The following is a 15,673-nucleotide window of genomic DNA, read 5'->3' on the forward strand; positions in this document are numbered from 1 at the left end:
TTTTCCAAATGTTATCTAGCAAGATAGAGCAAATGTAAAAATTGAAGATCAAAATAACCTCCATCACTTTATTGACCAAGGTGGTTTTAAACCTATCAAGTTGACAGTTTTCCAAACTGAGTTTCTATCACTCTTCAACACAGACTACACCGTATATCTCATCACCCAGAGCTATATAGCCTAAAACTGACTATTTCAAGGACCAGCAACATGGTTGGTTGGTTTCTTTGTTTGTTTGTTTCTTTATTTAGAGACAGAGTCTCTCTCTGTCACCCAGGCTGGAGTGCAGCGGCGCAATCTTGGCTCACTGCAACCTCTGCCTCCTAGATTCAACTGATTCTCCTGTCTCAGCCTCCTGAGTAGCTGGGATTACAGGCACGTGCTACCACCACACCTGGCTAATTTTTGTATTTTTAGTAGAGACGGGGTTTCACCATGTTGGCCAGGCTGGCCTCAAACTCCTGACCTCAAGTGATCTGCCAGCCTCGAATTCCCAAAGTGCTAGGATCACAGGCATAAGCCACCACGCCTGGCCATGAAAAGGAGATTTTAAGTGACAGCACAGCATGTTATTTTCTATGGTGGGGCTCGGGGAGAGGCAGGGTGCCAAAAGGGACTGAGGAGGACTATAAGAGTGATTGTCCATAATGGACACTACTTGCCAGATGTCAGCCCAGCTCATGCCCCTCCACTGTCCCTCCATCCTCCCCAAGTCATACTACAGCCTGCAGGTCCCTGCAGCTCCCACATCCAACTTCCTCACTGCCATTCCTATCTCCTGCCCCTGCTTTAAACTCCTCAGTAACTTCCTTTTTCCATCAGGTAAAGACCAAGGTCATGTCATGCAAGGCTCTCAGATCTAACCCTGTCTGCTTCTGAAGCTTTGTCTCACCCTGCCTTTCCCTTCAGACTTTGTAGTTAGGCCCCCAAAAAATATTGTGCCACTTCACCCTTCCCAGAAAGTTCTCTATAAACCCACAGATCCGCCCAACTTCTCCCCACTCCTCAATCAAGACCAGACCCAGGTTTCTTCCAAGTGAGATCTCCCTATGTCTCCCATGTGGCCCTTCTATGCCTTGGTTGGGCCTCTGGTACAGAAGGCACAGTGCAACTCTGTTTACACATCTGTCTCCCAGACAAAAACCGAAGGGCAGCAATCATGCTTCCTCGTGCTACACCCTGAGCGCCTAGCAAAATGCTGGGGACACAGCATGGGGTCAAATGTCTATGTCAATCTTGTTTGAACACTCCCAGTCCTCTGAAGCAGAAAGCTGTCCATCCTAGGCAATAAATATAACCACCAGAAAACCATCATTCTTCTTGGACACACTTTCAGGCTAGGGAATTGTTTCCCTACTAATTTCCCACTTGGGGTTTCTTCTTTCAACCATTTGTTCCTAGAGTGCTATACTACAAGTCAGGCACTGTATTAGGTAGGTAGGTAGGTAGGTAGGTAGGTAGGTAGGTAGGTGGGTGCGTGGCACGGAGGGAGGGAGGGAAGGAAATAAAGTTATCAGGGAGCTTAAAGCCTATAGGGGAGATTCTATAACCCCAAACACAACATTCAACAGTCATTACTCCACACTATTTAGTATTGTACACATAGGTAGTACATCTCTATACATTCAATGTTTTTAACCCCATTTGTCTACTAAAGTCATTCTGTTGCCTTGAGCCTACACCAACATAAAGGTGGGAATGGAGGTGCCAATAAATGAAACCTGTATCAACAGATAAGAAATCAAATCTCAATTCTAGTAGTAGAAAGAACTAAGAAGATGGGCTAGCCCAGTATCTTCATTTTACAGAACAAGAGGCCCACGGCAGAAAAAGGTTACATGAATTGCCTGGAGTCCCCCAATAGGTACACTGCTGAACCAGATTTTGAATCCAGATCTCTTAAGTCTTGGCTCAATTCATGCACCCTCTTTCTTGTCCCTTACCTAGCTGATAGTAACATGTCTCTCATGGTGTGTTAAATTCAGTCCACGTCCATATGAAAAACTGAACTAGTGTTTCTTGGGGCAGAGGAAATGACAAAAGCCAAACGCAGTAAAACAGCACCATATAATCTCATAACCAAAAGCTACCCTCAGCTGCTAGCATTTCTAGCATTTGTGGTAGGACAGAATTATTGGTCCCAATTCTTCACTCTCTGGTAACTGTATTTCTACGGCCTCTTGGGGGTAAAGCACACTTTCCTCCTTCTTGATTCCAGAGATGCTATGGCTAATGGGATGCTAGGGAATCTGATGCTGGCAAAGACTTGAAACATACTCATGCAGTCAGGCTTGCCCTCTTGCACATGACACTACCATGAGAAGAACTTACTCTAGTCACTCACCTTCCAGCCAAGGCCTCAAAGTGAGACACATGGAGTAGGCTGCTGCAGGGAATTTCATACATGTGAGCAATAAATAAATACATACGGTTGCATGCCATTGAGACTTTGGGGGTTGTTATGGAGCAAAAGCTGACTGATAATCACAATGTGTTATCCTTCAAGTCAAAAATGCATATTTCTCCTTATCTGTCACTGCTGTAACCCCTCAGAGCATTAGCTCGCTGTTGAAGTAGCAATCACCTTATTCTTTTTCTATTTTACATTTCTCTAGGCTATCTTTTTTCAGATTCTCTTCAGAAAAGAACAATGTCTACAAATTGAAGTGTCATCTCCAAGGCTTTTCCTGATTCTTAAGGTAGGTATCATATAAGAGGGTGGCAGAAAATGCTATCCTTTCAGTGTCACGTCACAAAATGCCTCCTTTTTCCTTCAAAGCAGTAAAGTAAGATTTGTCATGATCATGGTTAATTTATTAAAGATAATTTTCAACTCATATGATGGATCCTAGAGATGGGTGGGAAGGGGGTACATGTATCTTCCTTCACTGCAAGTACTAAAGATTTTTAAACGCTGTTTTAAAACCTTCAGCTGAAATAAATGTTAAAATACAATGACTTTTGGTATTTTTAAAGGGCCTCCAAATCAGGGTAACTTTAAACAATGACACTCAATGTAAATGCCCTTCAATTGTGCCATTTTCCCATTCCAGCACACAGCTCAATGTCATTAAAACTACTCAAATTTAATTAATTATCATTATCATTTGTAATTTTTGAAGCTCAGTAGACCTGAAATAAAATTACGTTTGGATGACAAAACACATTATGCAATAAAGTCATCTGGAGGGTAGAATACCAAACTGGGAGCCTACTGCTTCTTTTTCCTTCTGCTTGCCATGACAAGGTTAATTTGTTTGCTTTCTTTTTCTTCCTTCTGTCTTACAAAGGAGATGCACACACTTACTTTGGAAAGGATGTAATTTCTATATATGTATCAGTCTACACTGTATTAATATGCCTAGAGTGTGCATAGAATTATGCATGAGTATTTGTAAATTTAAGTCTGTTTACTCAAAACCACAGAAAATACAGGTTTCAGTGCATCCTCCTTTTGATGCCAAAGGAGTAAGTGATTTTCTCAGGAAAATGAAAGCTAATTTCTTCAATTCTGGACTACAGATAATTAGAACTGACTACAAAAACAAGAAGTAAACATGTCTTCCTGTTTTTGAACCAAAGCTAGTAGAATAGCATTGTCTTCAAGGAAAACTTTATTTGCATATATTCAAATTCATGCCTAAAGAAATTCTTCAGGGTGGGAAAAAAAATTCCTCAAGGCCCAGGATTTTTAACCTGGAGCCCATGGACAGAACTCAAGGGATTCATGACCTTGGATAGGAAAAAACACATTTTTATGAGTCACTCATTAAAATGTAGCATTTCTTCCAATTACGAATGTAGGCAACACATCACAGTATTGGCAGTACCTGTGACTTTGACACCAATAGAAATTGGATGCCTTCACATTACAGTTGCTGTCAAAAACCCGAAATATTGTTTATTCATCTCCACCTCGAAATTATAGTGACCCACCACTAAATAGTATGTAATGTATTGATAAAGAAGCACATCTATTACCCTATGACAATTTTGACAACTGTATTCAATGTAACTGCTTTCCTTTGCAATCGCATGTAATTTAATATTATGTACCCTGCGACACTGAGGACACGCTGCATCCACTTGCCACACTCTCACTCCTCAGCTGCCCGTCTTTATTAACTAAGGACATCCGGGGTGCTTTTTGTGGAAGCATGAGCATACTGTACTGAGGGAAGGGAGAGGAGATAACAACCTATTTATATATATCTATAACAGTGAAATTTTTAAAAATGGTAATTATGATGAGGCATCTGTCTATTTGGCACCATCTAAAACCAGCAAGCAATAATTGTACAACAAGGGGGTGTTTAGTGTGTGAGGTTTAGGACATTGTGCCAGAAAACCTAAAGCATCCAAGTTGTAAAACATTGTAATAAGCAGGTAATCCTAGGCCCAGCGTCCAAGTTTCTGCCCTAACCTGTTCCTTATGATTATGATTTTAAAACATCTCAGTGTCAGCAGGTTCACTGTGAGTCAGACCTGAAATAATAAATGGCTTATTTTCCATCCTGATGGAGGAAATACATCATGGCTCATTGTGGCTCACTTAACTGAGGCTGTTTTTACAGGAAAATATAAAAATAACTAAGCCATTCCGCCTTACCATTTTTATTTTAAATTTTTTTATTAACAAAGCTCTACAATCCATTTTAAAAAGAAAAAGCATGTTTTCAATACAGGCTATAAAAACAATAGCTCACAAACATCTAGAAGGAAAAATAACATAAACTGAGAAAATTATGCTTGTAACCAACAAATACCCTGGTTTGCCAAAATAACCAGTGAAATGCATTCACTACATCAAGATAAAGTGCTGCTTATTTAAATAGTCAACCACGTGGTAATGCTGTTAAAAGACAGCCAAAATCTTCTACCAGTATTCATTAAGGTTGCCACGCCTTAAAAACCACATGTATGTATACACATACGTGGACATAAATTCCAGAATGCAAAGTCTTAGTTGTTGTAACCTCTCAACTGAATGTTACGAGAAAAGTTATATCTTCACCAAAAATAAATGCTTATTCAGTGGCATCAATACTGCACATAGGCTGTAAAACTCATCATGACTGAGGATAAAATGAATGAGCAATATATTCTCAGAACAATGAGTTTTGTTCTCTCCTGTTACATAAACAAGTTCTATGCGACCTCACGGGTTTTAGATATGATTTATGACACCATGTCAGAATGCAATCTTATTCGTTACCCAAAACTGTGCTAGAGTGCTACCACTATGGTGGGTTCAGACATTATTTAAAACAAACAAACTTAAGACAGCATCACTGTAGCCAATACTAGGTTACTAGGTACATACGGTGTATAGTTCAGGATATGACCGACCAATAAATTTAGAATCATACATAAGGTTCTCAGTGTGTAATACAAATTTGAAGCTAAAAATATTCATCGTTTCTGCTGATTTCGTACATTAAAAGAGTTAGGCCATAATTGTATCCTATGTCCTTGAAACAGCGATGCAGGGCAAAACCCTGCTAGAGGGGTTCACATGGACTTACCTGCCCATTCCCTCCTCACCTGACTCGTCTTGTGCCCCTAAACATGGATGGCATGATAGGGAAAGAACACATCTAAAACACATGGAAGCTGTGTTTGGGAGAGAGGATGGTGCTCAGCACTCTCTCATGAGCCCTGTTAATTCCCTCCTCCCATCACAGCTACAGTAATGTCAACAGTAAAATATAAAAACTGAGGCTGGGCACGGTAGCTCACACCTATAAATGCCAGCACAGTGGGAGGCCAAGTTGAGTGGGTCACTTGAGCCCAGGAGTTCAAGACTACCCTGGGTAACATGGCAAAACCCCGTCTCTACTGAAAATACAAAAAATGAGCCATGCGTGGTGGTGCATGCCTTTAGTCTCAGTTACTCAGGAGGCTGAGGTGGGAGGACTGTTTGAGCCCAGGAGTCGTGGGTTGAGCCAACATCACGCCACTGCACTCCAGCGTAGGCAACAGAGTGAGACCCTATCTCAATAAATAAATAAACAAACAAACAAAAATAAAAATAAAAACTCTACTAGAGGGCTAGGTTTTGCCCTGCCTTTTTACAGGCCTACTGAAGACAGGGTCAGTAGACTGAGGGGGCCAGCAGAAAATGCACTGACTCAAGGGTTACAGTTATCCATCTTCCATTTATCAGCTGTCATGCTATGGAGACCCTGGATCTCCCCAACAAAATCCAGGCTTCCCCACCTCTCCTACAGGGTTTTAGAAAGCTCAAATGGACAGAGCACAGCAGGCAGACAGCATATCATAGACACAGCTATGAAGAGAAAGTGCCATGTATGATGGAAAAAATGTTGCAGGGTCTCCATGAAATTATCAGGATGACACCTCAGGTTTTCAACCTTAAGGAAGAAAACAGAAGGGACTTATGTGTGTGTTACACACATGTACGTACACAAATGCGTGCAAGCGTGCCTAGGGAGATTTCTTTCAAAAAGAAGGCTGGCCCAACAATTTCAGGGGCCAAGAAATTTTATCATCCTGGGCACAACATTTCTGGTTTCCTTGATGTCAATTCCATGTACAGTGGTCCTTCCCTGAGTTCTCACCTTCCACCTTTTTGTTACTTGCAGTACAATATGGTAAGATATTTTGAGAGAGAAACTGCATTCATCTATCTTTTATTACAGTGTACTGTTATTATTGGTCTGTTTTGTTATTAGTTATTGTTGTTAATCTCTTACTCTGACTAATGTATAAACTATCATAGGTATGTAGGTACAGGGAAAAATGTAGTATACACAGGGTCTGATACTATCCACAGTTTCAGGCACTCATTGTGGGTCCCGGAACTATCTCCCTCTTATAAAGGAGGGCTACTGTGTATCAGCTGATCTACGATTTTAACAGCAACATTTTAAAAGAGGAATGACCCACAAACTGCTCTCCCTGTCTTCGTATTCCTTTCACCAGCAAGATAGAGGTGAAGAACTAAACTTTAATCAGCCACAATTTGATGGCTGTCAGATGATCTCCAGTATTTAAACCTTGAAATCTGGGTGAAAAAGAACACCTCATGCCTGCAAACCCTATTTCTCCATCAGGATTATCACTTGGTCAATAAGAGATAGCAAAGTCAAAAGTGTCCTCTTTTTGGGGGTGGTGTATGTGTTGGAGGGCAGGATCTCTGTGAGAACGGTTAGAAGTAAAAGAGATATGGTGAAAGGTCAATAGTCTGTCATCTCTCTCTTCCTGAGGTACATAAGGATGTGACATGGTTACATGTGGTTTGCAAGAGGCCTTCTCCCTTTACGATCTGCTTCTCCAACATCCCTAATCTAAATCAATTTTTATTTTCAGTTTGGTGTTTAAAAAAAACAAAAAAGTTACCACACAGAAAGGACTGTAAGTCTGAAATGTTAATCACATCAAAGTCTGGAACTTCAAAGTTGCAGTTCCCACACCAAGAGCCGCTCCGGCCCCCATCTGCAGTTTGAGTGTTAATCTAGATGGTGGTCTCTCTGATTTAAGACCTTGTTTTATGTGTACAGGGACTGTGGCCAAGTCACAGGCCCCACGAATTTGAATCTCCTAACTGTCATTTGGTTTAGTGGATGATTACAGCGTCAGCATGTGCATTTGAAACAGGTCCCCAAAGAGGAAGCACATTCAGGTCACTTGAACACACACGAGCGTGGGCCACACCAGAGCCCTCCAGCTGACTGCCTAGCAGCAGTTACACGGTCTTCCATCAGGACCCTGTGACCAGAACTACCAGGCGGCTTTCATGGAACTGAAGTTGGGTCCTCACAGCTGGTACCATTAAATGGCTTATTTTTCTAAGAGCCTGTAAAGAGCTTTAACAGACAGAAGAAAGTAAATCAGACCTCTCTTTAAAGAGAAAAAATAAAGGGTGAAAAAACTAGCACTCAACCCGGTATTTTAACTACTGGCAGTTGCCTTTCCTCTACCATGCAACACAGTGACTTGCAAAGGTATTTTCCAGCAGTTCTGGTTCCTGATTTCAGTGGCTACTCTATTTCAGGAATAAGGACAAAACTCAATACAGAGACAAATGTTGGAAAAGTCCCAGGGAACTAACCTGGCACCAGCAGTTCTGTGCAAGTCCACCCGGCCAGGCCAGGATGCATCTAAAAGCCAAACAGTTTGCTGTGTTCTTGCTTCTCATCATCTTCATCTCCTCTAGCAGCTGGAAATTTTAAAGCTAGATATGTTTAACCATCAGGAAACATGCTGACCATGAGCTCAGTCCTCTTCAGAAAGTCAAGAACACTGCAGGGATTAGGACCTCTTTTCAAAGCATGATTCTGCAACACAATTTAATTCATCTGAATTTTCTACTCAGCAAGAGGGACCTACAGGACTCAAGGTCACTGGAGTTGTAAGCAGCCTGAAAATATGGTCAATGACGTTTCATTTTGTAAAGAGAAAAACTAAGAAACTGAGGGGACAGCAAACCTTCACATAGAAGATTTTGTTACTGAGAACAACGCTAGCAACTTTCTCACACTGCACAGATAGTGGAAGATCTCTTGGCCCTGCAGAGAAGAAAGCACAAGAATAGCGATGCTGCTCCCCTTATCTGGTGGCCAACCTTCCAACCACCTCAGCCTCTGAAACACTCAAGACTATTTAAACAAATGTGAACCAGAAAGTCAGGGCTAAAAGAAAACAATGAAAGCCAAATGCTAATCCACAGAACTACAGAGCACAGAGATCCTCTCAAATCCTCATCCAGGGCCTGGCTGGATTTAAACTGTGTATAAAATAAGACCAGTTATTTAACACACTTTGTTATAAAGCTTCTCCTGAAAGGCTCACCCCTTCCTAGCTTGAAAACCATGCTGAAGTAGCTAGGAGGCAAAGCAACGTACATAGTAAGAGAAGGTCTTTGCCAAGCTCCAGAAGACATGGCATAGGTGGTAAGCAAAAAACCAGAAAATCCCAATGATCACTCCCATCACTCCAGTAAGGCAGAAAAGCACACAGTGAATGCAGAGGTAGGTAAAAAGCACATTCATGCAGCAAACAACTGCTGAGCACCTACTACCATGTGGGTTCAAAAGAATGAAAAACATAGAGGATGTTTGTCCTTGTGGAGCCTGTGCTCTATGGTGGGGGAGATGGACAAGAATACACACTGGGGGTAGGTGTCAACAAGTGCTACAAGAAATAAAGCAGAGGGGGCCAGGCGCAGTGGCTCACGCCTATAATCCTAGCACTTTGGGAGGCCAAGGCAGGCAGATCACCTGAGGTCAGGAGTTGGAGACTAGACTGGCCAACATGGTGAAACCCCATCTCTACTAAAAACACAATTTTGCCGGGCATGGTGGTGCGCACCTGTAATCCCAGCTACTCGGGAAGCTGAGGCAGGAGAACCACTTGAACCCAGGAGGGGAAGGTTGCAGTCAGCCAAGATTGCACCACTGCACTCTAGCCTGGGTGAGAGTGAGACTCCGTCATACATAATACATACATTGATAGATAGATCAGATAGATAGACAGACTGACAGACAGACAGACAGACAGTCAGACAGAGCAGAGCAGAGAAGAGGGGACAGTGCATAGCATATACCGGGCATGCGGGGAGGCTGTGATTATCAACAATGAAGTCAAGGAAAATTGCTTTGAAAAGGTGACATCTGAGTGAGCGAGGTGAGGTGAAGGAAGTAGCCAGGCAGACACCTGGGAACAGTGTTCCAAAGAGAGGCAAGGGATATTGCCAAAGCCCTGAGGCAGAAGGATGCATCGCATGAAAGGAGGCCAAGTGACCAGAGAGACATGAAAGAGAGGAAAATGAGGTCAGGAGGGCTGGGCTATAATAAAGAGGCTTGCAGGCTGCTGCGGGAACCTCAGTTTTCAGGCTGAGGGAGGTAGGCAGCCAGGGGAAGTTTGGAGCAGAGGATCCGTCTGGCCTTGCTGAGTACAGGCTGCAAAAGAAAGGGCAGAAGCAGGAAAAGCAGTTAGGAGACAGAGCAACCAACCTGCAGAGAAACTACAGGGGCTTGAACCAGACACAGAAGTGGAAGCAGTAAGAAGTAAAGGAACTTGGATATATTTTGAAGATAAAGATGACAGCACTGCTGATAAACCAGATGTGGGATAGGAAGGGAAAGGAAAAACACTTTCTTCCTAAATTTGAAAGAGCTTTAGTTACTTGGAATATTTACTCAAAATGAAAAACAAGTATCTTTAGCTGAGACAAGAATATCTGGGAATGATAGTAAGGAGGGTTTTTTTTTTTTAATGAAAAAAAAAATTAAAACACAAAAAAAGAATATTGAATGCCTTGGCACACAACAGAAAATTAAGTCAGCGCTGCAAAGGGACTAATGTTTAAAGATGTATGAAGGAGAGAGAAAAAATTAAAAAGACAAGAACTAAACCAGGTATTCTGAAAAGTTCTGTAAAGGAAATGAGTCTGAAGGATGAGACGATGCTCATCTAATGAAGCAGACAGGAAAAAGGTCTGAAGAAGAGGGACCGTGGAGGGACAAACGCATGTGGAGAAGAGTGAGAAGTCTATTGGTACACTCACAGGAAGCAGCAGCAGGAGTGGCCTGAAAAGGCCATGATGAGCAATTGTATTTATGCTGGAGGTATCAGAAGCTACTATAGGGCAGAACAAGACTGAAATACAAGAGGGAAACAAAGCTGTGTTTCTCTGCTTAGGACAGAGTTGATCCGTGAGGCTGCGTGCAAGGGGTGTGAAGGGAAGGCGGCACAATAAAATTAAGACCTGAAGCAGACCAAGGAATGAAAAGAAAAATTGGCACTACATGGCAGTCTAGATTGGGAGCCAGAGCAAAAGGGACAGATGGAGAAAGGAGCAAGGAACCAGGAAACAACGCTCTATTGCAACTCACCTCCTGTGAGCTTCCTGGGGCTCCTTTTTCAATGGATAGCCCTCATGCTTTAGCATCTTTATGCCAACATAAAGATGTTTGCAAATACAAACAAAACCTCCCCACACCCACCCTGCTGGATACAAGTCACTCGAAATAGAAATAACTGAACAGATATTTTAAAATATGATACGAAAGTATTAATTTCTGCATGAATTTCTAATGGGATAACAGAGAAATGACGGTTTAGGGAACAATCTATCTCCGACCAATAACAAAGGTGAAAGGCCGGGCACGGTGACTCACGCCTGTAATCCCAGCACTCTGGGAGGCCAAGGTGGGCAGATCACCTGAGGTCAGGAGTTTGAGACCAGCCTGACCAACATGGAGAAGCCCCGTCTCTACTAAAAATACAACATTAGCTGGGTGTGGTGGCGCATGCCTGTAATCCCAGCTACTCGGGAGGCTGAGGCAGGAGAATCGCTTGAACCCAGGAGGCGGAGGTCGCGTTGAGCTAAGATCGGGCCATTGCACTCCAGCCTGGGCAACAAGAGCAAAACTCCATCTCAAAAAAAAAAAAAAGAAAGAAAGGTGAAAAGTTACTAAGAATGTTTACCATTAAAAGAGAGAAGGGTGGGAAATCATCAGAACTCACATTCTTGTGACCAGGTAATATGTCCCCAGCATCTAGGAGCCAGAAAAGGAACTCAGTCTCATCTAATAGAAACACAGAGCCACAGTACACAAGCCTTAATAGGTCAGCACTCCTCTCCTAACTATATTTGGGTGAAGGAACAGCTGGATAGAAAGAATACCAAACATGTTGGGGGGCGGGGGGCGGGGGGCGGACATGACCTGAAAATAGGGAAAAAGATTTAAGTAACAATGTTGAACAATAAATAAGAAGGCAAAAACTAACATGGTATTTCCTTTTTAATTTCAGAGATTCCTAACCAATGAAAGCATTAAGTGTTCTGTACGTTGTTTGTAATACAACAAAGGAGATGTACCACACTGAAAATTCTCTGAAGACAAGGAAAAGCTCCAGAGTGCAAGCCTCAGGTGATCAGAAACAAGAAATGGAGAAGTCCAGATCTCACACATACCTCAGGCCTGATGCATTCACTGGCAAAATAGAAATCAACAGGTGACACGCTTGCCAAAATCACATCATCTGCCTTTCTAGATATTTCTTCTACAGTAGTGCAAGACCTGAAAACTTTTATTTTTTATTTTTATTTATTTATTTATTTTCTGAGACGGAGTCTTGCTCTGTCGCCCAGGCTGGAGTGCAGTGGCGCGATCTCGGCTCACTGCTAGCTCCGCCTCCCAGGTTCACGCCATTCTCCTGCCTCAGCCTCCCGAGTAGCTGGGACTACAGGCGCCCGCCGTCACGCCCAGCTAGTTTTCTGTATTTTTAGTAGAGACGGGGTTTCACCATGTTAGCCAGGATGGTCTCGATCTCCTGACCTCGTGATCCGCCCGCCTCGGCCTCCCAAAGTGCTGGGATTACAGGTGTGAGCCACCGCGCCTGGCCTATTTATTTATTTATTTATTTATTTATTTATTTATTTATTTATTTTTAAGGCACGGTCCTGGCTCTGTCACCCAGGCTGGAGTGCAGTGGCGCAATCTCGGCTCACTGCAACCCCGCCTCCCAGGCTCAAGTGATCCTCCCACCTCAGCCTCCAGAGTAGCTGGGACAACAGGCATGTGCCACACATCCTGCTAATTTTTGTAGCAAAGGAGTTTCACCATGTTGTCCAGGCTGGTTTCAAACTCCTGGACTCAAGAGATCTCCCATCTCACCCTACACTCCCCTCCAAGAGCTGGGATTACAGGCATGAGCCATGACACCTGGCCCTGAAAACTTTAGATGTACATGTGGAATACTATCAATTCATACTAAAATACCCACTCAACTTTCTTCTTCCAAGCTCCCAAGAGCTGTTCCACAGAACAGGATTGTATTATGGTGGATGACTTGGCTAAGCCGAGTGATAAGGGCAGAGAGGACAATAATTGCTATTTTACTGAACAGCAGAGTTATGAAACCAAGAACAGTACAGTAGTTAAAACTAAGAACCCTGAAGACCAACAGGCCTGGATTTGAGTTGGGAAGAGATGGGCAGCTCTCAAAAAAGGCACAAACAATTGAAGGATGGATACCATGGCTTATGTTAAAAGAATGTTGAAAGGAAAATAAGCAAGCCAGGAATCTCAGGATGAATCAGTCTAGATCTAGATCAGATGGTGGTGGTGAAGAAACCTTATCTCAAGACTGTAATCATTGTGAAAATAGGAGAAGATGGCAGCAAGAGCATCTCCACAGAGAAAAGGCCTATTAGCAGTTTATTAATTAACTCAATGACGAAGATTATCGGCTTATGAGAGACCATAATCTTTTAGGCTCCCCCAGAGAAATAATTATCAGAAGAACTGCAAAAGCGGTTAGATGGGGTCAACGAACAACTAGTATCTCAGCCTGACTTGAGAAATGGCACAAATTGGCCGGGCGTGGTGGCTCATGCCTGTAATCCCAGCACTTTGGGAGGCTGAGGTGGGTGGATCATGAGGTCAGGAGTTCAAGACCCGCCTGGCCAACATGGTGAAACCCCATCTCTACTAAACAGATACAAAAATTTAGCTGGGTGTGGCGGTGCATGCCTGTAATCCCAGCTACTCGGGAGGCTGAGGCAGGAGAATCGCTTGAATCTGGGGGGTGGAGTTTGCAGTGAGCCGAGATCGTGCCATTGCACTCCAGCCTAGGCAACAAGAGTGAAACTCTGTCTCAAAAAAATAAAATAAAATAAAACAAAAGGAACAAATTACAGAGACTCAGAAGTTCCCGGAGAAAGTTCAAATGAATATTCTCTTCCAGAATAGCTGAACACCTTTCAGGGCACAGGAAATGCAACTCGAAGTGGACAAAATGAGAATCAAAATTGGAGAGCTATGAGTCAAACAAACTTGAACAGTGGAGAGTTTCAGTTTAGTCTGCAAATCCACATAAATCAAGAAAATAAAGGATTTGAAATTCATGGAGATTATACAAACATTCCACTTTCAGATAGTAACAGATATCATACTACAAATACGCAACAAAAGTCAACTAGTCCTGTGGCTAGGCGAACAAGAAGCCAAATTTCAGTGAATTTCAATGGTGGTAGTTCCAACGTTCTAAGGACTAGTCTTGCTTCAAGGGGGAAAAATTCAGCTGAAGGATTTTTCTCAACATTGGGAAGATTAAGAACTGGAATTGGGGGATCAGCTGGCATTCCCAGAGCTAGTGCTTCACGCACTAATTTCAGTAGTCATACAAACCAGTCAGGTGGTAGCAAACTCAGGCAAAGGGAGGTGCAACGGTTTAAAGCAGCACATGTTTGGGAAAATGGAGCTAGAGGTAATGTTACAGTAAGAAATACAAACCAAAGATTAAGGCCAATAAGATCTACCTTCAGTAGCCAAAGTCGTTCACCAATTCAAGAGACAGAGTGGCACTGTTTATCATAATTCACAAAGGGAAAGTAGACCAATACCAGCAAACCACCAGAAGATCTGTTAGGAGGAGGGGTATAACTCAAGTCTTTTTAGAGCAAGATAGAGAACACAGAGGTACTGCATATACCCCATTCTCTAATTCAAGACTTGTGTCAAGAATAACAGTAGAAGAAGAATCCAGCAGATCCTCAACTGCTGTACCACAACATCCAACAATCACACTAGACCTTCAAGTGAGAAGGATCCATCCTGGAGAAAACAGAGATCGGGATAGTATTGCAGACAGAACTCATCCAGAGTAGGGCTAACAGAAAATACGGTCACTATTCAAAAGCAATAATGGGGGCTTCTGCCAAATCACTTCTTGTTTAGAGCGGTCATGTATTCAAACCTATGTTAGTACCAGAATTCTTCCTAGGATTTCTGAGAATGAGCTTGTTGAGCCATCATCAGTGGCTCGTTGGTCAATTTTAAGGCAGATTATGACTGGGTCTGGAGAACCTAGTACTCTAATGGAGGACTCAACCATTAGAGAGAAGCTCTAGTTCTCCAAGTCAGAGCTTCAGAGAAATGGTCAGCATTTACCAGAGATGCACTCAGAACTGAGTAACTTAGCTACAGTTAGACAGCAGCCAGCACAGGGAAGGTTCCTCTCAAGACAGGCAGGCCCAAGGAGATAGCACTGAAATGCATGGTGTAAATGAGACCACTCACCTCATACCTGAAACAGTGACAATAGGGATAGCATGTAGTTGCAAAATTCAAATGATTTAGTCAAACTGGAACACTACCTATTCTTCCCCTTGCTCTCTCTTTTTTGTTGTTGTTGTTTTTTGGAGATGTGAGTCTCGCTCAGCCACCCAGGCTGGAGTGCGGTGGTGCGATCTCGACTCACTGCAATCACCGTCTCCCGGGTTCAAGCTATTCTCCCACCTCAGCCTCCCTAGTAGCTGGGATTACAGGAACCCGCCATCATGCCTGGCTAATTTTTGTATTTTAGTAGAGATGGGGTTTCACCATGTTGGCCAGGCTGGTCTTGAACTCCTGACCTCAGGTGATCCACCCACCTCAGCCTCCCAAGGTGCTAGGATTACAGGCAAGAGCCATCACGCCTGCCCGAATACATGATTGAACCAAAGAGCAGACTGATAATCTTTCCACCCGGTGCTAGAGCATAACAGTATTGATAGTGAACTACGTAAAATCCTTAGTGCTTGTTATCAGTGATTACATAACTGGAAACAAGCTCAGGCAATTACCCTGCATGCATGAATTTCATATTCATTGTACTGACCGATGGCTCTCAGAGAATTTCACTTGCCCGATCTGTCAGC

At 42.9% G+C, this 15,673-nt stretch overlaps 1 protein-coding gene and 1 pseudogene across 1 annotated transcript in view; one reads left to right on the forward strand and one right to left on the reverse strand.

The window, feature by feature from the left end:
- FOXO1 (forkhead box O1) overlaps positions 1-15,673 on the reverse strand; it is a 112,899-nt gene that overhangs the window by 50,262 nt on the left and 46,964 nt on the right. The window lies entirely within an intron of this gene.
- The window catches only part of LOC100423392 (E3 ubiquitin-protein ligase RNF6-like), a 37,780-nt pseudogene that overhangs the window by 20,365 nt on the left and 1,742 nt on the right, over positions 1-15,673 (forward strand).

Source organism: Macaca mulatta, chromosome 17 (genome assembly GCF_049350105.2).
Source record: "Macaca mulatta isolate MMU2019108-1 chromosome 17, T2T-MMU8v2.0, whole genome shotgun sequence".
Classification (NCBI taxonomy): Eukaryota; Metazoa; Chordata; class Mammalia; order Primates; family Cercopithecidae; genus Macaca; species Macaca mulatta.